This window comes from Bos javanicus, chromosome 9 (genome assembly GCF_032452875.1).
Source record: "Bos javanicus breed banteng chromosome 9, ARS-OSU_banteng_1.0, whole genome shotgun sequence".
In the NCBI taxonomy this organism is placed as follows: Eukaryota; Metazoa; Chordata; class Mammalia; order Artiodactyla; family Bovidae; genus Bos; species Bos javanicus.
Window position 1 is genome coordinate 100,007,561 of NC_083876.1, and position 8,404 is coordinate 100,015,964.

At 39.2% G+C, this 8,404-nt stretch overlaps 1 pseudogene; it reads left to right on the forward strand.

Moving 5' to 3' along the window:
- The window catches only part of LOC133254381 (regulator of microtubule dynamics protein 2-like), a 61,936-nt pseudogene extending 55,254 nt beyond the window's left edge, over positions 1-6,682 (forward strand).
- Positions 6,683-8,404: the final 1,722 nt, after the last annotated feature.

Here is an 8,404-nt window from a genome sequence, read left to right on the forward strand (position 1 = left end):
TTTAATACATTCCTCTTCAGGTTAAATTATTCATACTTTATTTGTTGCCTTCAATTAAGTATCACATATAAAATGTGATAGGTAATATAGCTTATTTTGTTCCTTAGAATTTCAGTTCAGAAAATCATGTAGAAACAATATCAACATTCATTAGTTATTAGATTATGATTTTGCAGGATGATTGTGGTTTTGGCTAACTGTTTCTGAAGGCAAGCTATGTTAGACGCTGCGTGGAGAGTTTTATATGCAGTGTTGCCTATACTATTCAACATGGCACACAAAGTAGGTACTATTTTTACTTTTCTCGCACAGGTGTAGAAGTCTAGCCAAAGATAGGCAGTACTGTGCAAACACTATGGTGAAGCCACAGCAAACACTGCCTTGGAAGCAGCTTCATGCTCTGCTGTGGGCCTGTTCTGTATCAGTTAATGTGCTTAGAGCTAGAAATGCAAAAATTAATTATGAACATTCCTATCCTTGATTCATCGTTTAGGTAAAATAATAAAGTAAATCTATAACTATTCTTCATTACAAAAATTTTATAATAGCATGATGGAAACTCAAATAAGGGCGCAATCATTTCTCAACACTAGTGTCCTGAAAAGCTGTAGACCAGAGAAGACAAGGATTCCCCCTTGTGCGTATATGGCATCTGCTGTTGGACAGTTCTATCAGTGTTATTTATGGGCTGAAAGGGTAAGACTGTTGTTGTTCAATCACTAAGCTGTGACTGACTCTTTGTGACCCCAGGTACTATAGCACCGCAGGCTTCCCTGTCCTTCACCATCTCCCAGAGTTTGCTAAAACTCATGTCCATTGAGTCAGTGACGCCATCCAAAAGGGTAAGATATGGTGACTGAACAAAAACTAAATCCTGAAGACCACTCATGATGCCTAATCTATCAGAGAAGAGTGTAAAATATCACTACTGTGGATTCCCTCCTAAGACTGCATTATCAGGAATTTCTTGGGATTTTGTTTTACAAATGATGACTAACTTTGGGGCATAAGAAAAAGAAACAAGTATCAGATTTGTTTGCAATATTTAAATGATATATTAGCGACAGGAAAACATCTGACTTTATACGGGTCAATTTTGACCTGATTACAAAATATTTTAATTGTGTAGATATTTAATGGTGTCTTTATATGTAAGAGATGGAGAAGGAAATGGCAACCGTGTCCAGTATTCTGGTCTGGAAAATCTCCTGGACAGAGGAGCCTGATCGGCTTTAATCCTTGGGGTTGCAAAGAGTTGGACATGACTGTGTGACTGAGCACACATGTGTATGTAAGAGAAAGCAATTTTCTCAGTAAGAATCAAGTCTGCGCTTTTAATGAAATAGTTTTATGAATAAAGAGGTCAATAAGAAATATAATCTCCCACCACCAGAAACACATTTCAGATGTGAAACCGTTAAGGGAAATAGACCAGACAGAAGCTGCAGCAGCTTCCTACTGTCTCTGAAACAAACCAGACAAAAGTAGTGGCTTAAAAGAACACAGATGTATCATCATCATTTGGAGGATGGCAGAAATCCCAGGTGGTGCTAGTGGTAAAGAAACTGCTTGCCCATGCAGGAGATGTAAGAGATGTGGGTTGGACCCCTGGGTTGGGGAAATCCCCTGGAGAAGGGAAAGGCAACCTACTCCAGTGTTCTTGCCTGGAGAATTCCATGGATAGAGGAGCCTGGCGGGTTATGGTCCACGGGGCTGCAAAGAGTCAGACACGACTGAGCGACTTGACACACGCAGCAGAAATTCAAACTATGTCTCTGCTGCTGCTGCTGCTAAGTCGCTTCATTCACGTCTGACTCTGTGTGACCCCATGGACTGCAGCCTACCAGGCTCCTCTGTCCATGGATTTTCCAGGCAAGAGTACTGCAGTGGGGTGCCATTGCCTTCTCCGAAACTATGTCTCAAGAGGCTCAAATCAAGGTGTCAGCAGTGCTGTGTTCCCTGAGGCTCCAGGGGAGACGCCGTTTCTCTGCCTTTTCCACCTTCTAGAGACACCTCGGTCCTTGACTGCCTCTCATCTTGAAAGCCGTCAAGAACATCACTCAGCTTCTGCTTCTGTCATCACGCCTCCTCCTCTGACTCTCTTTCCCGTCTCCCTCTTTCACGTTTAAGGACCTTTATGATTCCATTGCATCTACCTGGGTGATCTCTCCATCTGAAGCTCCTTTCCCCAACTGCAAAGCTCCCTTTGTCATCGAAGTAACAGATTCACAGATTCCAGAGATGAGGGTATGGATCTATCTGGGGGGCATTGTTCTGTCAACCACAGAATCTTTTTCCTTCTACTTTGGCTCCCAATTTCTCACCTACTGAATGAACTTATTTTTCTCTCCTGATTTCTTTCCCTTAAATATACAAGCCTATTTTAGAATGTCTCGTTAAAGCAAATAAACTTCTCTTTGGACTTTATATCTCTCTCCAATTACCATCTTACAAGGTTTTTTTCTTTAACAGCAGTCTTTTGAAAGTTTCTTTCACTCACTCTTTCCATTCCTTCTCTCTAAATCAATCTCCAGTTCATTTTATTCCCCAGGGAGATTTTATAGCTGGTAACTCCAGAAAACACTCCCTCCCTCTTCATATTCTGAACCCTCACAATAACAATTAAGATACCTTCCTTCTTGAAATGACCATTGAGCTTGGATTTCATGCTATCACGTTTCCATACTTTTCCTCTGATCCCTGCAGATTAATCTTCTCCTAGTTCATTTGTTACTTTTTTTTATTTTCTATCTAGGTTAGTCTTGAACTTTTCTCCATTCCTACAAAACTGTTTCTGTCTAGGTAATCTCATTCACTTGCTTTAAGTATGGTCTATATGCCTTTTCTTTCTTTCTGGAAAAAAAAAGAAAAAAATATATATTCTATTTAATTAGAGAAAATGAATGATAATTGTTCATGCTTATGTTTCAGTGAAGTTATATATGGAAATTTTGTGTCAGTTAATGCATATCTATCTCATTTCTATGGCAATGCAATATTATGGATATACCATAATTAATATAACTAGCTTATTGAGAAACTCCAATTTTCTATTTTTTCTATTATAGCATCATTTTGATAAATGTGTAATATGTAGTGACAAACATTTTATCAGTGAGGAATACCAGACAAGGATATTGAATTCATTTCAAAAGAAACATCATAGATGTTATACTGTGAACAGTATTTTGGTCTGAAGTCCTTTCCGTCAGCAGAGTCCAGCAGTTCGCTAACTTACTTCCCTACGCATTAAGGACCCGAAGTCATAAGAAAGAGAGTAAGTAGTTATGCAATCACATTGGAAAGTAGTCCGTTTCCAACTATGTTCTCTTTTTTTTGGAGAGGAGATACTTCCTCTTTCCTTGGCGCTTTTCCATAAGAATGCCCCTTCAAGAAAAGAAGAAATATTCCAATAATATACACGTGTACAGTGAAAAATTCTTTCTATATGTTCTGTTAAACTTGTATAGAAGCAGTGACAATTTTTTTGAGCAACAATATAGGTTAAAACTCAGGATTTATATGGTCACATCTCTGATGGTATCTGCTTTTCTCATGAAAAGCAGTTGATATCCAGCATAGCAGTGGTTTTGCTAAAGGTACACCTTCTGCCCTGTGACTTAGGTTAGCCTTAGGAAACCACCCTGTTCACCTCTGAGAAGGTTAGAAATAGTCCCTCCAAATTCCCACTCTTTTCCTTATGAATGATTATCTGAACTGTTTGTCCCCACTGATCAATGGGAACAAAAAGCTTGGAATCCAATTTTCCTTAAGATGCCCTTGAACTTGAACTCTGGCTGACTCAGCCCCAGCTGGCACAGTGCACATCCTTAGGTGTCTTCCAGAAAAGCGCCCTGACCTCAAGTGAGACATCCACCGTCCAAGAACACACAAGTTGAGGGGATTTCTGAACCTTTTCTCTTTTCCAGGATCACAAGGCTCAGGTAATAGTCAACATTGTCAAGAATAGAAATAGTTGAGCATGAATCAGATCAGATCAGATCAGTCGCTCAGTCGTGTCCAACTCTTTGCAACCCCATGTATCACAGCACACCAGGCCTCCCTGTCCATCACCAACTCTTGGAGTTCACTCAGACTCATGTCCATCGAGTCAGTGATGCCATCCAGCCATCTCATCCTCTGTCGTCCCCTTCTCCTCTTGCCCCCAATCCCTCCCAGCATCAGAGTCTTTTCCAATGAGTCATCTCTTCGCAGGACGTGGCCAAAGTACTGGAGTTTCAGCTTCAGCATCATTCCTTCCAAAGAAATCCCAGGGCTGATCTCCTTCAGAATGGACTGGTTGGATCTCCTTGCAGTCCAAGGGACTCTCAGGAGTCTTCTCCAACACCACAGTTCAAAAGCATCAATTCTTCGGCGCTCAGCCTTCTTCACAGTCCAGCTCTCACATCCATACATGACCACAGGAAAAACCATAGCCTTGACTAGATGGACCTTTGTTGGCAAAGTAATGTCTCTGCTTTTGAATATGCTATCTAGGTTGGTCATAACTTTCCTTCCAAGGAGTAAGCGTCTTTTAATTTCATGGCTGCAATCACCATCTGCAGTGATGTTGGAGCCCAGAAAAATAAAGTCAGCCACTGTTTCCACTGTTTCCCCATCTATTTCCCATGAAGTGATGGGACTAGATGCCATGATCTTCATTTTCTGAATGTTGAGCTTTAAGCCAACTTTTTCACTCTCCACTTTCACCTTCATTGAGAGGCTTTTTAGTTCCTCTTCACTTTCTGCCATAAGGGTGATGTCATCTGCATATCTGAGGTTATTGATATTTCTCCCAGGTAGGCACACACAATTTTTAAACAAAGTGGCAGAAGCAATTTAATGAAGAAATGTATTAAATAAATCATATTGGAAAAAAATGGACGTCTGTAAGCAGAGCAAACAAGCAACAATCTTCATTAAAACTACATTGTATTTAAAACATTGACCTATAGGTCCAAGTGTAAAAAGCATAATTATAATTTTGGAAAACACGGAGAAGAACATGTGACCTAAGATTAGGCAGAGTTCACCGATATGACTCTAAAGAGCACAGTCCAGTAGAAACATAATGAAGAAATTGTGCTTCACCAAGATTAAAATCATTTGATTTCTGAAAGACCTTGTTAAGAGGATGAAAAGGCAAACCACAGATGGGGAGCAAATATCAGCAAACCACATAATTGACCAAGGACTTGTTTCCATAATTATAAAATATTTTCTAAATGATATGGTAAGAATACAATTCAGTTAGAACATGAGCAAAAGACGTGAAAGACATCAGGGAAGAGAATATGAAATACCAAGTGTTCACAGGAAAGTTGTTGATGTCGTTGTCCATCATGGAAATGCAAATTAAAGCATTTTAATGATGAGATACCACTTGTTCCTGAAGAATCACATGTGCTTACATGCTAAGTTGCTTCAGTTGTGCTTGACTCTTTGTGACCCCATGAACTGCAGCCCGCCGGGCTCCTCTGTCTGTGAGATTCTCTAGGCAAGAACACTGGAGTGGGCTGCCCTCCTCCAGAGGATCTTCCCGACCCAGGGATCAAACTCTTAAGTCTCCTACATTGGCAGGCAGGTTCTTTCCCACTAGTGAGTGTGTGTGTGTGTGTGTGTGTGTGTGTGTGTGATAAATACATATGATTCACACACACACACACACATACATGCCAAGTTCTGATGAGGATATGGAACAACTAGATCCTGATGCATTGCTTGGGAGATGAGAGATCATTACAGCTACTCTGGAGACTGCTTGGCGATTTTTCTTTTTTTTTGCACTCACTAGAGTTCATTTCATTGAATTGATCTAAATATTTTATTTAAAGAAATATCTGAAGATTACATTATTAATGGGAAGAATATAAACATACATATTTAAAGATCTTTTTGTAGTGACATATGGGAAACAGATTTCTCCAATAACATGATTAGTTTTGTCATTCTACTAGTGGAATACATCCTGCAGAAACATGATTTTACCTTCAAATCTGAGCACATTACCCTCACATAAAAAAAGAAAAAAAAAAGATAATTGAAAAAAAAGGAAACTTTGATTAGTTTAAATTTGCGGTAGACCACATCTGATTTGTTGAAGAGCAAGTTCTTTTCCAGTCCCTAAGACATCCAACACCCATGCAGAGGAATTAAATTTAGATGCCCTTCTTCAGATGGCTGATAATTTACATGTGAATGAGTTCAGCAAGATTGAGAGTTTGAACTACTTTTGTGACCAGGAAGAAAAGTTTAGAGATGCAATGGCGTTTATTTGGGAATTTGCTCCTGCTTCTGGAGATATGTATGAGCTATCTACAAACGCACAAGAAAAGAAGCATTATGCAAATATTGTAAAGACGTGGTGAAAAAGCTATTAAGAGAACACTCAAAGATGGACATTGTCATCTATGGCATGTGGTTTTGTGTGGCTGTGTATCTGAATGTGAGGGCTTACAAAACAAAATCAAATACCAACAACACTTAAAGAAACATCTAGATAAAACAAGGGAAGATACTGTTACACTCTCAAAACTGAACTGGGTTGAGCAAAAGCATAACTCTGTTTGGAAAAATACCATCCTCAGCTATACAGGAAGCTTTGCAACATTTCCTTAAGGCTGAAGAACTAATTCCTGGGTTTTCTAAGTCCAACTGTATATTCTTAGCAATTTCTTATTGAGCTGAATATGTGCTATATGTTCCCGCAATTATATTCCTGAGTATTTATAATATAAAAATGAAAATATGTCTACTTAACACTCATAGCATGAAGTTGAGCAAAATGTGATTTGCCCATAAAACGTGCAGTTACCAGACGACTCGGGCTTCCCTCATAGCTCTTCCCTCAGCTCAGCTGGTAAAGAATCTGCCTGCAATCCAGGAGACTCCGATTCAATCCCTGGGTTGGGAAGATTCCCTGGAGAAGGAAAAGGCTGCGCACTCCAGTATGCTGGCCTGGAGAGTTCCATGGACCATAGTCCATGAGGTCATAAAGAGTTGGACACGACTGAGCTACTTTCACGGCCACTTTTCACCACCAGACGACTCAACGAGTAGATAACAGACTGTTCAGTTCAGTTCACGACAGTCGCTCGGTCGTGTCTCACTGTTTGCGACCCCGCGGACCGCAGCAGACACACAAGGTGAAAACAATTGTTCACATTAGTGTTAGTCCTAACAGCCATGACCAAACAAATTCCCACTGAATGATAAATAAAGGAAGAAAATATGGTATATACACATCACAGAATATTATTCAAAAATAAAATGTAATGAAAGTGTGTAGCATGCTAAAATGTGAACTTTGGTGCCATTATTTTTCAGTTGAAAGAAGCCAGAAGATCATATATTGTACAGCTCCACTTATATTAAATACACAGAATATAAAAATCCAGGGTGACAGAAAGTAGAAAGTAATTCCTGATTTCTTAATGCTGTATGAACTTTTTGAGTATGGAAATGGGGGGAGGCCATGATGGGCATGGGGTTTCTTTTTGGGGTGAAAATGTTTTAAAATTAGTTTATGGTAATGGGCTATACAATTCTGTGAGTATCCCAAAATGCACTGAACGGTATATTCCAAATGGGTGGCTTGAGGACATGCCACGTCTATCTCTGTTAAGTTGTTTAAACAGCTTATATGCTTTTTCATTTAGTTTTTATAACATTCTTTAAATGACAAAATCGTAATGATGGAGAAAACTCCGTAGTTGCCAGGGCGTGGGATTGGGAGGAAAGACTGTATAAATGTGGTGTATCAATGTCATATTGCTGCCCTTGATACATGTACAATAGTTTTGTACAATGTTATTATTTAAGGAAGCTTGGTCAAAGGTATCTGGGAATGCTGCTTTTTTTTTCAACTTCTCTTGAATTTAAACAATTTCAAATTTAAAAGTTTCTAAAAATCTAACTCTTTAAGAGACTGAATCTTATTTTTGAGAAACTTTCTGACATATTATGTGTTGACATTGTTTAAAGTCAAAATCCAGCTGAACAATCGTATTACTGATATTTCAGTCTGTTAGTTATTCTCGTTCACAGCTTAAGTCTTGAGGTTGGTTCTGCTATGTCCACACATTGATCTGTTAGAACTTTAAAGTTTTCAGCTCCAGAGAGCATCACTTTCAACACCTAGGGAAAATGTTGTCAGAAATCCTGGAGATTTAAGGAAAGAATACAACATATTTAGCCACACACTCTCCAGTTTAAAATAAATAAATAAAAAGGAAAATATGTAACTCACATTCCCAACCTCATGTAAAGGCAGAAATTAAGTGGTGTGAAGCATCACCATGCTAGAAATATATCATTTCTTGTGTTTTGTCCCCTTGATGGTAGTTTGGTCACGAAGTCATGTCTGATTCTTGCAACTTCACGGACTGTAGCCTGCCAGGCCCCT